This window comes from Protopterus annectens, chromosome 8.part0 (genome assembly GCF_019279795.1).
Source record: "Protopterus annectens isolate FY-2018-M chromosome 8.part0, PAN1.0, whole genome shotgun sequence".
Classification (NCBI taxonomy): Eukaryota; Metazoa; Chordata; order Ceratodontiformes; family Protopteridae; genus Protopterus; species Protopterus annectens.
This window is the reverse complement of record NC_056741.1, coordinates 1005656350-1005674267: the sequence shown is the minus strand read 5'-3', so window position 1 is coordinate 1005674267 and position 17918 is coordinate 1005656350.

Here is a 17918-nt window from a genome sequence, read left to right as displayed (position 1 = left end):
AACTCAGACCCAGGGGCTCTTTCCTTATCAAAGGTGCTCTAGCAGTAATTAATGTACATACATTCTCTGCAGTTTCTTAGCGAACATTCACACAAACAGATAACTTCCGTCTATTAATGTTGGGCTTCTATAACCTGGTCCATGCATAAGTGGTTGCTTAATGTATTTCTGCTACCTCATTTCTCAAATGGACCTGTAGAGTTTTTGTAAGCTGAATGATTGTTTTGTGTTTGCTTAGCATACTCACCTACTGTCATATTTTTTGAAAGTTTAGAGTATTGTTAAGGTGAATGCTACACCACTGGTCGTTTTGTTCACTTCAACCTGTGTATTCTGCTGACCTGTATAGTTATTGATAAGCGGAGTAGTTGTACTTGTTCTTTTAAACTCTCACCAGGAACTCCATCTACCCTGTACATGCCTGCACTATCTAATAAGCATATTAAGTCAAATAACAAATGTTTACCTGGCAAATGTGATATTTTAATGTATTTTCCTAACTAGTACTTTGCCTAGTGTGTGTCTTGTACTACTACTTACATCACCACTTTTTCTCCCTCTCTGCACCCAGCACTACAACGACTGACCTGCACTTGGTCTTGGGTTACCTACCCTGTCCAGGATTGCTGCCTCTTCCCCAAGCAAAGGAACCTTGCCAAAACTTTTTGGACCTATTTTCCCTAAAGGACAAAAGAAAGTACGTTTTATACTGACTGTATCCAAAAGTTACTAATGTTATTTTCAACTCAGGTGTATCTTGTAAAACCCAAAGCCAGGACAGCCAGCAGCCATACCCCCCCTCCCAACCACTAGAATACCCACCCTTAAGCCTCCCTTTCACAACTCCTGTGTTACCCTACCTCTATAATTAGAGCTATATTTTACAGCTGCAAGTCCATCGAGTAGCTCTGGTTATAATACAATCCTCGCCCACTAAGTGGCTCCCTCCTCCCAGGTCTTTTTCCCCTTGCAAATCTAACTCCATTGTACAAACTTTCTCACAAACATCCATTAGACTCTACACTTTTGTTATATGATAGACAAACATCCCTTAGACCCTATAATTTTGTTATATGATAGACCCATTCCCACCCCACTACTTCCATATATTTCTAAGCTGCCTAACATCCCATTTCCTTTTATACTTACCTTAACAATCAGCACTCCACTGATTGTTTTCCCTGCACACTGTTCTTCTCTGGCTCTCTCACTGTTTCCAAGACCACCTTACCCCCCAATAGCCACCACTACACCTTCACAATTCTGATCCCTATCTATCTGCTCCATCCTTACCTCTTGCCCCACCCCCTCTCTTATCTCTACCTACGTCAGCTGTTGAAGCTCCTTAGTTTTCATCCTTCTCAGCGGACCCTATAGGCTCAGTGTGTAGCTCACTTCCGATGGAATCTGCCCCTACCCACTACTCTCCCACCCCTCCTACCCTACTTCCTCATCTAACCCATATATTTACCTGCTCCTAAGTGGCGCCATCTTTAATACTTTAGATATCCTAGGCTGCTGTGCGTTTTCCTGCCTTTGGCGTTCCCACCTGAGTAAGTAGCGTTTTTGCTGTGTTTTTGTTGTTGAAATCGATCTTCAGAATGTGTAACTGTTTCTGCTTTCATACAAATCACATTATCTTATCATAGAGATTATACTAGTCGCTGAATATAGCTGGATATTATAATTTACTGTCTTTTGCCACGTGGGTCTGATGCATGTTGGCAATCACATAATGGAAAAACGCGGTTAGCGGGTTAATGAGCAGTCTTCAACTTGCCCATACAAAGGTCAGGGTAGCGTCTTAACATTGAGTAAGTTCAGCCAAAAGCTGCATAATCATCACACTTAGTCATGCTTTTTGTTTTGTATTAGAACCATGGCTGTTTATTCTATGACGGTCGACTCGGTTCGTTCTTTCTTACATTCGATCACTGAGTTTCTGTATCTAAAAGCTGCTTAGTGGATTATTTAGCTTCTGTCCTTTTTAATAAAAGGAACATACTTTGTTTCTTCTTCCACGCTAGACCGAGCACTTTTTAAATAAAGATTTTGCTCTGGTAACTCAATTCAAAGAAGCTGAAAAGGCTCCAACTTTGCACTACTCTCAAGTACACTGGTATTGTGTAGCTCCGCTAAACAGTCTATATCAGTGTGAAATAACTGGACCTACAATTATACTTTAGAGACGTATAAGGTCTCCTGGCCAATCTTGCTATTACAGCAGGGTGTTTCACTCTCTAACAGTTAGCGACTCCTACACTACCATGGACAACCCGAGTCAGGGATTTGCTCTGTGATATGGTCCACTTTTAAACATGTTCAATGGAGCGCTACATCTACAGCCACTCCCGTAACAAGTGCGCAGTACTTTTTGTTTTGCACCCATGTGTTGTTGGCCATAGTTTAACATTAACACAGACCCAGGGGCTCTTTCCTTATCAAAGGTGCTCTAGCAGTAATTAATGTACATACATTCTCTGCAGTTTCTTAGCGAACATGCACACAAACAGATAGCTTCCGTCTATTAATGTTGGGCTTCTATAACCTGGTCCATGCATAAGTGGTTGCTTAATGTATTTCTGCTACGTCATTTCTCAAATGGACCTGTAGAGTTTTTGTAAGCTGAATGATTGTTTTGTGTTTGCTTAGTGTACTCACCTACTGTCATATTTTTTGAAAGTTTAGAGTATTGTTAAGGTGAATGCTACACCACTGGTCGTTTTGTTCACTTCAACCTGTGTATTCTGCTGACCTGTATAGTTATTGATAAGTGGAGTAGTTGTACTTGTTCTTTTAAACTCTCAACAGGAACTCCATCTACCCTGCACATGCCTCCACCCCACTACTTCCATATATTTCTAAGCTGCCCAACATCCCATTTCCTTTTATACTTACCTTAACAATCAGCACTCCACTGATTGTTTTCCCTGCACACTGTTCTCCTCTGGCTCTTCCCACTCCTTTCGCCCTCCGGGCTCACTCCGCTTCCCTACCCTGCCCCCAATCTCCACCCGCCCCCACTACTACTAAACTTATACTACACAAAACCCTCCCCTCCTTAATTGATCACTCCTACTAAACTCTCTCATCCTGTCATAACTTATCCCCCACACATCCTTTTCACTCACTCCCACTTTCCCCTACACTCAAAACTCCCCATCACAACTGCTATATTTCTCTCAGTTCTAACTACCTCCATACCCACCATTTATCCACCTACTCCCTCCTCATCTCCAAACTGAAACCTTTGTATTACCTCATACCCCCACTCATAATACTTTACCTCCTCACTGCCTATGAAATGCACCACCTGCCTAATTTTAAACACTCTACTTCCAGCACAAACATCTACATCCAAACACACACCCCTCACACATTTCAACTCCACTTCCACACCCATAGCACAACTCAAACTCCATTCTATCCTATACCACCAAAATAAACCCAAGAACTAAAACCTATTACCAACTCCTACTAAAGTTCAATAAACTCATACAAAGCCTACGTAACCTCACAGCTGACGGTGACATCCATCCTAACCCTGGCCCAAGCTCAGCAACTACCACCAACCCCACAGATAAAATCCCTACCAACCTAAGATGCTCACTTAATGCCCCAAAATCTTTTCTAGTGTGCCATCTAAATATCAGAAATATAAATATTAAACTCCACCACCTACATGCACTCCTCGATATACATTCACCAGACATTTTCTGCCTAACAGAAACCTGGCTTAAACCCTCTATCCCTGACAATGAAATATTACCACCCCACTACAGTATAATAAGACAGGACCGTAAAGGGAAAAAAGGAGGTGGAGTAGCCATCCTATATAAATCCTCTCTAGCGTTATCCACAATCAGCACCCCGCATGACCTAACAACTACCAACACTGAAACTATAATCTCAAGAATTCAACTTAACAAAAACAAATCAATAAACATAGTATGTAGTTATTTTCCTCCAGGCAATAACATTAACACCTTAGAAACCACACTCCAATGGTTATCCTCAAACCACCCCCAAGAAACAATAGTACTTGGAGACTTCTACATTGATTGGACAACTTGTTCAGCACACATCCCAACCACCCATATTAACTTACATGGTTTCTCACAAACTATTATAACCCCCACCAGAATCAACAAATCTAACAAAAAGGAAAGCATTATAGACTGGATCTTAATAAATAACAAACCCCAGCTCTACAAAGCAGGCACCCTACCTGAGGATATGGGCGACCACCTCCTAACCTACCTAATTAGAAAAAGAGACAACATGCCCCTCCACACCAGCTTTAAAACCCTCAGGTACACAAAGAACTTTAACCTAAATAGTTTCCAATCTGATCTAGGCCTATGTAAATGGGCCAGTCTTAAAATTCTACCCCTTGACCAAGCAGTTTCAGAATTCAACACTACATTCCTAGCCATCTTAGACAAGTATGCTCCCACACGCAGAATCAGAACCAAAAATAAAATAGCACCATGGCTAACCAATACTACCAGACAAAAAATTACTAACAGAAATAGAGCATGGTCCTCATGGAAAGCTACCAAATCCCCACAAGCCCACTTAACATGCAAGCAGGCAAGAAATGAAGCTAAAAGATCTACACTATTAGATAAGCAAAACTACTTTTGCAATTTACAGCAAAAGCATCAAAATCAACCTCAAAAATTCTGGTCAGGTCTAAATAAGCTGCTCAACCCAGGTAAATCTTCTACCCCAACCCCCTCGTCTACCATACAACTACCCCCTGATTCAGTAGCTAATAACTTTAACACTTTTTTCACTGAAACCGTCAAGTCCCTAGCCAATAATTTATCTCCCTCCTCTTCATCTACCATCCCTCCTACTCACACATGCCCCCCACCCTTACAATTTGAGCCTATCCCCACTGACTATATCAAATCTTTACTTAAGAAATTAAAACCTACCACCCTTGCAGCCGACCTACTACCCGCAGAATTCCTACAAAAAGCTGCTAAAGAAATAGCTTACCCTATCTCCATCTTAATCAATCGTACAATCCAAGAATCCTACATCCCCTCCATTTGGAAAATCGCTCACATTCTTCCACTTCATAAGGGAGGTAACTCCACAGAACTCTCTAACTACAGACCTATCGCAATACTATCTCCCCTAGCCAAAATAATGGAAAAATGCATACAGAAGCAACTATTAACCCACCTTACTCACCATTCTCTCCTAACCTCATCACAGCATGGTTTCAGACCAGCCCACAGTACAACCACTGCCCTTCTCTCCTTCTCTCACACAATAAATCACAACCGTAATCAAAACATGCTCTCCTCTGCCCTCTTCCTCGATCTATCAAAAGCATTCGACATGGTAAATCACAACTTACTCTTAGAATCTCTAAAATCACTGTCCATAGATAACCCAGTATGTAACTGGTTCCACTCATACCTGAAAGATCGACAACAAGCTGTCTTGTGGAAAGATAAACTATCCCCCCTTCTACCTGTCACCCTTGGAGTACCCCAAGGTTCTATTCTGGGTCCCCTTCTTTTCTCTATATTCATCAATGATCTGCCCAAAGTCATACCACAGGCAACTACCATACAGTACGCAGATGATTCTACTCTAATCTGCACTGCCTCAACTCCCACAGAATTACAATTCATAACCCAGACTACCTTCAACAAAGTAGAGAACTGGCTTAATAATCGTCTTCTCTTATTGAACCCAAACAAAACCAAACTTCTACTTTTCTCCTCCACCCATAAGCTAACACCACCAATAATTACAGTATCTTCAAACAATGGCACCATAATCTCTCCTGAACCAAACACTAAACTACTAGGTATAATAATTGACAACAATCTGAATTATAATGCTCATATAGACAAAACCATAAAAACAGTAAATACAAAAATAGGCTCCATGTACAGGATAAAGAAATTTCTAACCCCAACTGCAAGAACCGCAATAGCCCGCACACATCTTCTATCTTCTCTTCTATATACCTCACCCATCCTCACTAATCTATCTAAAGCAAACCTAAACAAAATCACCAGCTGCTATAACAATATAGCTAGATTTGCCACAGGCTCCACATACAGAACCCACCATTGTCATAACCTTCACAAATTAGGCTGGCTAGAACTTCCCAATCAATTATTTTATAACCAACTCATAGTTGTACATAAAATCCTCTACCAACCTACCAGTACCCCTAGTCTATCTAAACTTATAACCCCCTATAACAACCTAACATCCCTACGGTCATCCAGCAGAGTGCTAGTACAAACAACCAAAGCCTATAACTCAGCTGGAGATTCATTGTTTTCCAACTCTGCTGGTAAAAAATGGAACTCCCTGCCTCCAGAAGTAACCACTAATAGCTCCTTCCCTCAATTCAAAATTTCCCTGAAAACACACATGCACAGACTCTGGCTATGTCCATGCCTAAATCCCAACTAACTATATAAAGTAGACTGAGATATTCAAACTATACTCATATCTCAACCCTGACTAACCTAAAAACACACCAATAAACATTTTAGACCAAACTTAGCTCTCAATTGTGGTTTCCCTCTTCTCCTTCTTAGATGACTATACTAGACTATATTGCCATCTCTATTCCTTCTTCATCACTCGCTAACTGAAAATTCTTATCTTTCAGACACACCTCTCTAAAACTGTTTTTTCCCTGTATATTTACTGTCTAAGCGATAATGTTTTTATCTCCTATCTATTTTTAACTAATATATATCTTTTGTCCTTACCCAACTGTTAACCTTATAGAGATCCTTGTAACCTGCATTTTTTAAGTAGTATAAATAGATTCATTGTTAAATTTTAGATATGCTATTAGCTAAATTTTTATTGTTACTAAAATTTTCATAACTTGGAGCTTTTCTCCCCGGGCCTCCGCTGTAAATGGATATATATCCAGTCGGACTTTTCCCGGTTAACAAATGTAAAATAGAAAATAAATAAATAAATAAAAGGCTGCTGTAGGACCCAGAATGTATGTGGCAATGCAAAAGAATGTTTATTTAGGCAACAGAGTCTGCACACATATTTGCCTAAATACTGATGGAACTTTATGGGGATATGAGAACTGAAATGTAGTGGAAGACATTTTCAGTACTTATATCAGTCAAGTATAGGACAATGGTGTAGAGTATTTTATTTTACTTGTTAGCCAACTTTTAAACACTGACACATGCTTATACACTTTCTTTTTAACTGGACAAAACACTGATATTATGCTCTTTGAAATCATTGCAGAAATTGAATGGATACATTTAAGAGCTGACATGTACCTTGATGTAATTTAGATGAAAATATTAAAGTTAGAAACAGCGTAATAGTTTATAAGTAGTTGTCAAGCATCTATGTTATGTATATGTGACAAATATAAAACACTCATCCAAAGAATTCAGTAATATATATATATATATATATATATATATATATATATATATATATATATATATATATATAGGTTCCCTACATTAGACCGACAGCTCAGAAGATCGACACTCAAAACACAGACGCCAGAAGAACGAAACCTCAAAAACACGAAAGCTCATATGCCCGACACACCACAATCCCGACACTTAACAAAACAAAACGGTCACTGTTACACACAACACACAGACACACAACACAAGCAGACCAACAACCTAAAAACCTACACTACATCTTACACAAAACTATCTATGCACTAACCTTAACCCAAGCCCTAACTCTAAGGTCTGTAACTATCGCACACTCACCTTACCCGCTCCCTAACCCTAAGGTCCCTAACTATCGCACACTCACCTTACCCGCGCCCTAACCCTAAGTCCCTCACTATCACACACTAACCTTACCCGCACCCTAACCCTAAGTCCCTCACTATCGCACACTAACCTTACCCGCATCCTAACCCTAAGTCCCTCACTATCACACACTAACCTTACCTGCACCCTAACCCTAAGTCCCTCACTATCGTACACTTACCTTACCCGCACCCTAACCCTAAGTCCCTCACTATTGCACACTTACCTTACCCGCACCCTAACCCTAAGTAGCTCACTATCGCACACTTACTGGGTTGCGCTCACAAGTTACCCCTGTCGGTGTTTTCGCTGTCGGGGTTACGACTTGTTGGTCATCTGCTTCGTTGTTCTTCTGGCGTCAGTGTTTTGAGTGTCGATCTTCCATGCTGTCGGCCTAGTGTAGGGAACCCATATATATATATATATATATATATATATAGAGAGAGAGAGAGAGAGAGAGAGAGATAGCATAGATATGTATATAAGAATTACAGTGGATATTTAAATAGAGCAAAACAAGTGGTTTAACTTTAAAATGTTTTGCTTGGAATGTTAAATGAAAACTGCTACTAATCATATTAATTTTGATTAATAAATAGATGCTCAATAAAGCTTAAAAAACAAGTCTCTGAAGCAGAGTAAAGTTAATCATCTCAACATTATCAGATATCAGCTCACAGCATGAGTTTCATTAAATTTCTAAACTGAAACATGTTTGGTATGCAAGTGCACAAAATAACAGTCATTAATTCTGTATGAATTGTATGAGTGCTATCATCTAGTAGTTGTGCTGAACTACTGAAAAAATAGAAAAAGTAACAATGAGAGACAGAAAAAGAGGAGGACTGTGAGAGTGACTGTGTGTGTGTGTGTGTGTGTGTGTGTGTGTGTGTGTGTGTGTGTGTGTGTGTGTGTGTGCGTGTGTAAGCAGGTGAGTCTCACATATGCATGTATGCATTTAGTTTTGTGTGTTTAGATGTATCAGAACTAGAATTAAATAAGTTTAGTACCAGTTATGTAAACATTGCAGTAATTAGGCCTGTGAAATTAAGCAAGGAGTGAAAAATAATTTTGTCAAAACAATTCATATTGCTTTATTTTATGTATTATATCCCCATGCCTGCCTGACTGGTGAACATCATCTCCCCTCAGTCATGCACTTCATTGTCCAAAGAGAGCTGTCATCCAAGCAGCCATGAAGGTGATCTGCGTTCTTCTAAACATCCTGAAAATAAGAGCATTGGCCTTTACTTTGACCTAACCCATTTCTCTGGTGATGTGAGCACCAATGCCCTTTTGTCCAAACATGAGTACTTTCCCACATGCATAGGGAGGGGCTACCATCACAAGCAAAGGTTTTCTCATCTATGACTTCCCAATAGGGGCTTCCTGCACTATAGTGGGCCTCCAGTCTCCGGTGAAGACCCTGTATTAAAGCAGAAGCTTAAGCCAGGTTGGAATCACTCTTCCCAATCCCCTAGAATGGGTATGTTTGCCCTTCCTCCCTAAGTAGTTATTTGAACATGAGTCACCTAGGCTGTAGTCAGGCATTATCCCTCTATGCCACCAGTGAAATGCATCTTTGTTATTCATTTGAGATAATGAAAGTTCATGAGATGCCTGTCTGAAATATGCTGCTGAAATAATTAGACACATCAAAACAAGAACTACATTATTTCAGTGCAGGTTTTGTCAGCCATTGTGGTAAGTATGTCTAGGAAACTGACAACTGACTGAGAAATAGTTTGCTGACAGGAACACCATCCTTCTTTATAGAATTATGAATGTGAACATGATGCATGTCACTGATGTAAGCTGGAACTTCTGCACTGGTGTAGTTCCAGGGTAATTTTTTCCTGTTCTCTTTCCTTCATTCCTTTTCTATCTCTAAGCATCACAGCACTTCTTTCTGTCGATTTTTCAGATCAATGTTTCCACTAGCAACTGCACTTTAAATTAGTTCAGTACATGTTTCTGTAATGCAAACATCATCCAAATGACTCAATGGATATGAAACTGAGCAAAAATAATTATATTATTGGAGAAATAAGCAACTCTTTCCAGAAAAAAAATAGTAAATAAGTGGAGATTAATTAAGAAAACAAAAGAAAGAAAGAAACACAAGCAAACAAATACTAAAATTCAGAATGAGGCATAAGTCAGAGGAATAAATAAGAGTGAACTGCAAATGAAAAGCCATTATTCTTTCAATTGCAAAATATTCTGGAATTTTCACAGCTCTTGATCTTAACTACTATTTTCTTTATTCACAGCAGAATCATTTATCATGTCATCCATATTATCTTTCATTCCTCATCATCATTGTTGTTACTCCAGGTCTGTATGGCTGAAAAATAGGATACAACAGCTGCAGAAATTTGGCCTTTACAGTATTACTACTATTGTAGCTTAAAATTTTATTTTTAATTTATTTATTCAACATTTGTTAACTGGGAAAGTCCGACTTGGAACAAACCTAATTTTCAGTGGAGGCACAGGGAGAAGTGCTCCAGATGCATGTTGATAACCATACCTTGAATCAATAAAGTGTAAGACACAGCTTCCCTTCACCCAACTGGAGATAATGCCACTAAGATATTTTATTCATGTAATCTTCATTAATTCATAATCTTACTAAAGAAACTGATGTGGCTGTCCTTAAAGAGAAATTTAAGTTGTATTGGGAGTCCCCAAAATAATGTACCAATATGATTCACAAGAATCTGCGAATATGCATGTGTCAGAAATAAGACACATATTTGACATTTGTATTTTTCACTAGAAACTAGAATTCACAAGAGTCTGTGGATTCAAATGAATTAAGGCATACAGCTTAGAATGTTTCTTTTATTAGCTTGAAGAGTCATTGTTGAGAGGCAGAATTGTTTGTGTATCAAAAATGACTAAAAAGTAAACTGTTGTCAGATGTCAGAACCTGAATTATACAATGACCCCCCCCATTAATATTCCAAAACATGCACGTTGATTGGTCAGCGTGCACATTTAAATCAGACTTATACTAATGGAAAAAGGCCCGGTCGCCTGGACTTTTTCCATTAGTATAAGTCTTTATTTTTTTTATTGGACAGCAACGGAGAACAGAAGAGCTCTGTTGCTGTTATCTCGCTATGTTAAACGAGTTTAACATAGCGAGATATCTTAAAAAAAATCTATAGAGATCTTCCTTTCTCCGTTGCTTTTTTTAAAGCTGTTTCACTATGTTAAACTCTCATTTAACATAGCGAGACAGCTTTAAAAAAGTAATGGAGAAGGAAGATCTCCATTGCTTTTTTTAAAGATATCTTGCTATGTTAAACTCTTTTAACATAGTGAGACACCTTTTAAAAAGCAACGGAGATCTTCCTTTCTCCATTGCTTCCATACACAGCTCTGATGTACTGTGTAACCATATGCATGCGCAGCACATCCGAACTGCCTCAAAATACTGGACAGTTGCGGAACGGCAGCAAGGAGGCATTATACAATGCCATTATTTAAGAAAAGTAAGTATTTTTTTCTTAAATAATGTCATTGTATAATAGCAATAACCCACTTCTGGGTGTGGGTAATGCTGGATTTACCCACGATTGTCTTTGTTTGGCCACTCGGGCTTTGCCCTCGTGACCAAACCACACCAACCATGGGTAAATCCAGCATTACCCACACCCAGGTGTGAGTTATTGCTTAATTAACCATGAGTAAAGCCGAGACTGTGTTAGAACAACAGACATTACTAGCAAACAAGTGAAAAAGCTTACTAAGGATGTGAACATGAAAATGTAAAATCAGCCGAAAATATGCTAATGTTGAAGAGTATAACTGTTTCATATTGAAGCACAATGAGATAAAAATGCTTAAAATGGTATGATAGCACAGAAATACATTACTGTACATAAGAATCATCACTCACTTAAAACTTAAAAGGGCTTCAGCTCAACAACTGACATTTGGTTCAAGTTATGGTTATCAACATGACAAGAAGACATGCTTGCCAATCAATACAGAATTCAGGAACTGTGTATCACCTAATCATTGCTTTGGGGTTAACAAATCTAGAGAGAAAGAAAAGAGACATAAATATATTTTTAAAGTGATAGCTGCAAACAAAACTAATGACTATTCAGTCACTGTGATGAGAACTCTTGATTCAATTAATTATTTTATTACACAAATGTGTTGTGAACACAGGTGATATACATGCTGAGAATCTTGAGACTGTGTCCATTATTTCTTTATTGATAAAATAAACTCACTGTTGTTATCATTCTAACTTCTTTCATCTACTCTTGATACTGGAACAAAGTATAATATAACTGAGACCACATTCAAAGAACTGGGCTTGAACGTGTTAAGTGGATGAGTCTAAAGCTTCATTACATATTCGGATCACAAACTAAAACTTTGGGTGTGAAAGAATTTTATTGTTTTATGCCTGCAAACAGTGTGAAAAGCATAAAGCTGTTACCATTAATCAAAAGATACTCTAAGTCCTACTTGAGATAGTCTGCAGCTCAAGTGAAATGGCAAATGTTTATACAGGATTGAATGCTTCTTAACTGAGAATATCAAGACATGTGAAGGAAATCCAGTTCAGATAATTTTTAGTGAAGAAGTGATACAATTCCTAGTGATATACACCAACCTGGATGATGACATTTTATCAACAGTATGCTATCTCATCCACTGGGTGATAATACATTACCATATCAGGATCTGTACCTTACATTGGTTTGTTGTAGCTCCAGTGAAACTAAATACTAGTAGAGGCACTTTACCATATTGACATTTGGAGGAACTATTAGAAAGACATCCAGATGGAATGACTTTCTAACATACTATGACAGCAAAAAATGATTTCCATATGTGCTATTTAGTAAATGCATATGCACATTTTATTTGAAAACTGTCACTGTGAGATGTTAGCTCCTTCTCAGTTTTAGTAAGCTGTGTTAATGCAGGTCAGTTAATTATCACAGAATCATATGAATTCAGGTGCTGTAATAGTCAATGGACTAAGTTTCTAAAGTTCCTGCACTGTTTCCTGTTTTACATCCAGTAAAGACTTTATTGTCTGGCAGTAAATGTAAATGACTAAAGCTCTGGGCTTTTAATAAGATGTTTCCTGTTGCCAGGGCAACACGGTATGATTCCTTCCAACCCCATTTACGTTCTATATGACTCTGAGCAAGTCATTGAACCAGGCAGTTCTCCTGGGTCACCCCTGAAAATGGACACCTGTGTGCAGAGGGCTTACCTTATCAACAAATATGAAATATTTGATAAGAATGACATTGCTATTAATCTGCCTAATGTTTTTATTTATTTCAAACTAACAAATTTTAAGGTTGAGGCATCATTTTAGTGTAATTAAAGCTTGTTTGTTTTACCCTTACCCAGTTTATTGTTTTTTTGAGTTTTTTTTTTTTTCTAAACTGTGAAAGCTGAACTTGGTGGATGTTATCAAAATCTAAATCACTCTGATGCCTGAATGCAGTACATAATAACATATAGGGATAAATGCAAGCATTGTTTGTAATATTCAGTAAGGGCAGTACACTCAGAAGCTGTTTAATATTGGTAACACTTGCACTTATGAGGTATGTTAGCATTTACAATTCTGACTGAAGAGCGTATCTGTTATAAGCTGCGCTTGGAATTTCAAGAAGCTAACTTTTAAAGCTGTCTTATCTAAAGTTGTGTTAACAGTTGCAGTTATACTTCAGGGAATTCTCACAAATACAAATGGATGATTTATCACAGCTCCTGTACAATACTTATGTTAAAGCTGCCAACTTGCTATTGGAAAGAGAATCCGCTCTGTAGGCTTGTATTAAAATTGATTTCTGCAGCTAGCAGGTCTTGTTTTACTTGCTCTGCTCAAGGCATTTTAGTTTATGATAGCAAATATTAAAATCTTTTATATCCGGGAAATGGCACTTTTGAAATGGAAGCAAGCCTTCAAGTGATGCATGCATGCACAGGTTTATCATTTACCATTACGTAAAGATAAAAGTTGAAGTGTACCATAAGAGATTTGTTTTAGAGAAGCTGAGATATAAGAACTGTTTGGACCTCAAACATTTGATATACATGAAAGCAGTAATCAAACTTAAATATGTATGTATTGAAGAAACAAATTTGCAGTCCCCCCCCCCCAATAAAGAAGAATGAAAACCAAGCTTGGTTTTACTCTTCTCGTGTTCAATCATGTCATACAAGGTTTGGCCAAATATAATTAAGAAAATAAATGTCAAACAATGCCGTATATAAGCACATATTAAACCCTGAACAGAAAAACATTTTTTTTGTTTTATATTTTGTTCTCCCAGTTCAAGAGAAGGTAACTTGAAGAACAGATTATAGCAAAGGGAAGGTTTGTGCCAGATTATATTTCAAGCAAAAAAATATTCTGGGTTAAATAACACATTAAATTCGAAATGTTTTGTTAGTGGACAAAAGGTTAAAGAAATAGCTTTATTATTATTAATTGTGTAGTATTTCTTTTGGAATTGTTGAAGCAATTATTTGATGCCAGGTGGCATGTGATTTGATGGATAAATGTTTGTTTAGAATGAATGCATGTTATTCTGAAAAAGTCCTGTATGGTGGATGAAATTGCTAAATTAAACTGATAAAATGCCATGACTTTGGTGTTATTTTTTTGTTTTTGAGAAATAAATTGCACTCTTCCCATACTGTCAAAGCACTAAGGTGGTTGGTGATTGAAACTTTGTTTAGTTGAAATGATATTTTTTAATATACAGTATATGATTTTGGTGATACTCTTCAGAGTCTATTGTTTTACCTGTCCCTGTGGCTTTGCTCATAGGTTCATAGATAGGTACTAGGCTATCTGCCCAAAGGCATTTATAAGCCTAGCCGGAATGTGTTGTCTTTTGCTGCCCGATTAGATTATTTCCCTGTGCCTCTGTCCAGCAGAGCCACTGAAGTGATCCTTGGGGTAAACTTTCTGTTTCCAATTCACTCGTCAAGGTTTCTCTTGAAGAGTGTTAGTGAGGAGCTCTTTCTAATGTAGATTGGAAACTTGTTCCAGAGCATGGGAAGTCTCTGGGACAGGAATCTATCCCTCCAGCATGTCCTATTTATTGTTGTGGTGAGGTTTAGATCCCTAGAGAGTGTGGCTCGAGGGGATATGGTTTTCTTTAGGTGGAGCATGTCCATCAATTCTGGGTTGGACATGGTCTTGTATGTCAGGCAGAGATCCCCTTTGAGTGGGTGGTATGCAACCGAGGACAGCTGGAGTTTCTTCAGTCGAGTTGCATAGGGCATCTGTTTGAGGCCAGTGATCCTCTTGGTGAGGTACTTCTGTGATCTTTCCAGGTGTTGCAGGTGTCTTGTAAGGTACATCCCAAATGGGGTGTTGTACTCTATGATGGGTCTGATGGGTGATGTGTAGAGGGGCACAATGACCTCTTTTGATCTGGATGCAAACCCTTTTGTGATTAGGTGGGCCACATAGAAGGATTTTCTAATCACTTTGGCAGTGTGATTATCAAAGGAGAGATTACTATATACTTGGGTCCCCAGATCTCTTATTATGTCTACTGTATTAAGGGGGCTACCACCTATGTGGTAGTTTGTGGGTACTTTGTTTTTTCCAAAGGGGATTACTATGCATATTTTGGCATTTAGCTTGAGGCCATGGTTTTGACACCAGGCATCTGTCTCAGTGAGACCCTTTTGGAGGATGTCTGTGTCAGCTGGAGAGTCAATTATAGCCCCTAGTATGCAGTCATCTGTGAACTTGGTCAGCCATAGTCCTCCTGTGCTTGCCTGTACCCCTGAGAAATATATGCCAAACAGGAGGGGTCCTAGGACTGAGCCCTGGGGCATGCCACTTGTAACTGGTTTAGAGTCAGACCTAACTCCCGCAACTCTTACCATGTGGGTTCAGTCCGTGAGCCAGTTGGCAACCCATCTCGTGACATAGGGGTTTATGTTCAGGCTGGTGAGCTTGTCTATAATACCTGAGTGGGGAACGGTGTCGAAGGCCTTTGCAAGGTCTATGTAGGCTGTGTGGACCACCTTTCCCCTCATCTATAGCCTTCGTAACTGTCTCAAAGAAGTCCACCAGGTTTAGGAGGCATGATCTCCCTTAACAAAGCCGAACTGGGTAGGGTCCAGTGTTTGGAGGTTTCCAATGTCTCTGTTATTGAGATCCATGATGATGCGCTCCATAGCTTTGCAGACCAAGCTTGTCAGGCTTATAGGGTGATAGTTCCTGGGGTCTGTTGTGGCTCCACCTTTGTGGGCAGAATAACCATTGCTTTGTGCCACTCTATGGGCACGTATCCTGTGGAGATGCTGAGTTTGAACAGTGTGTTTAGGTGAGGGGTTAGTTCCTCTTTGAGCTTGTGTAGGACACAGCCTGGGACACCATCTGGCCCCATTGATGCTGTGTTTGACTTTGGAGAGCCCTTTTTTAACCTGAGTGTCTGTGATTTCAGGGGCACTACATTCTTCTGGTATGGTTATGGGCCCTTTTGGGGGTGAGGTTTGCACTGAACCTGTCTGCCAGGATGTTGGTGATATCGGTCAGTTCAGTGTATTTTGTTCCATTCTGCACTAACTCTGAGCAGATCTGAGAATTGCCACTTAGATTCTTGACATAGCTAAAGAATGCCTTGTGGTTATCTTTGGAGTCCTTGGCAATTTTTCTTTCAAAGCTAGCCTTGGATGATTTTTATGAAGGATCGTAGTTTCTTGCTGATACTGATCAGGTATGTCTTCCCTTCTTGGGATTTTACTTTTTTCTGTACTAATTTCCTCCTTCTATTGTATAGCTTGTTTATGGCAGGGGACCACCAGACTGATTTCCTTTTCTTGGAGAAGTGAGTCTTGGTTTTGCTTGGGATAGCATGATCCATGCATTCTTGTAGGTGCCCGTAGAGTGCATTAGTAAAGGATTTTGCAGCTTGGGCAGCGTTATCCTTTAGCATGGGGGACTTGAAACTTTCCACCTCAGTCTTAAGTAACGTGAAGTTTGCTTTTGAAAGGTTTTTCACGGTGGTTTCTTTGACCGGGGGTGGGGGCAGAATGTGGATATCCAGAGTGATTAGTTCATGGTCAGATCAAACCAGCAAGGGGTTGACCTGCAGTGTGGAACACCAGTCACCCATGTTGGTGATGACCAGGTCCAATATGCTGTCACCTCTGGTGGGAGTGTTGACCAGTTGATCCAGGGTGTTTGAGTTTATAAATTCTAGGAAATGTTGGGAAAGGGAGTTAGTACTTGAGTAGTTCTCCCAGTTAATGTTTGGGTAATTGAAATCACCCAATATCAGGGTGTTTGGTAGGACCTTTATGTTTCCCAGTGTTTCCAGAAATGCTGAAAGGGGGTCCTGGGACACGGTGGGTGATCTGTAGCAAGCTACAATTTGAATTGTAGTTCTGCCTGTTGTTAGTTGCATGTGGATGATCTCTGAAGTATCATGTTGTGCCACTAACCTGGAGGTGAGGGTATCCTTGATGAATATGGATACGCCCCCGCCTTTTGTATTTCGGTCATGGGTTTTGTGGCCGAAATATATGGTATGAGTTGTAGCCTGGTAGTGCTGGGGTGCTCTCTGGATCCTTAAACCAGGTTTCTGTTACTGCACATATATCAATTTTCTCCATACTGAGGAGTGCATCCAGTGCATGCATTTTGAGGTTTAGACTTCTGGTATTGAGCAACATTGTCCTCAGTTTTTTGTTACTTGTGCTATTTATGGTGGTGGGTTTGTCTTTTGAGCCTTGCCTAAAAAAGGCACTATGGGGGTGGCAAGAGCCTTGGCCAGTTTGGGAAAGCCTAAGGGTGACAGGTGCAAGCCGTCTATAGTGAAGCAGAGTGGCTTGTTGTGCATGTCATCCCAGGTTGACAGACACTGGATCCCCTTTGAATGACCCCAGAAGCTTAGCCAATTGCTGAAATTGATAATTTTTTCTGTATACTATGGTATCACTCTTGGTGGGGGCAGGATGCTACTCAAGGTCAGAGTCATGCTGGCCTGGGCTACATGATCAGAGAGCTCTTCCATGTATCTTTTCGTGTAGTCCAGGGAGGTATGGCTCAGGTCATTCACACCAACAAGGACAATGACAGAGTCATATTTG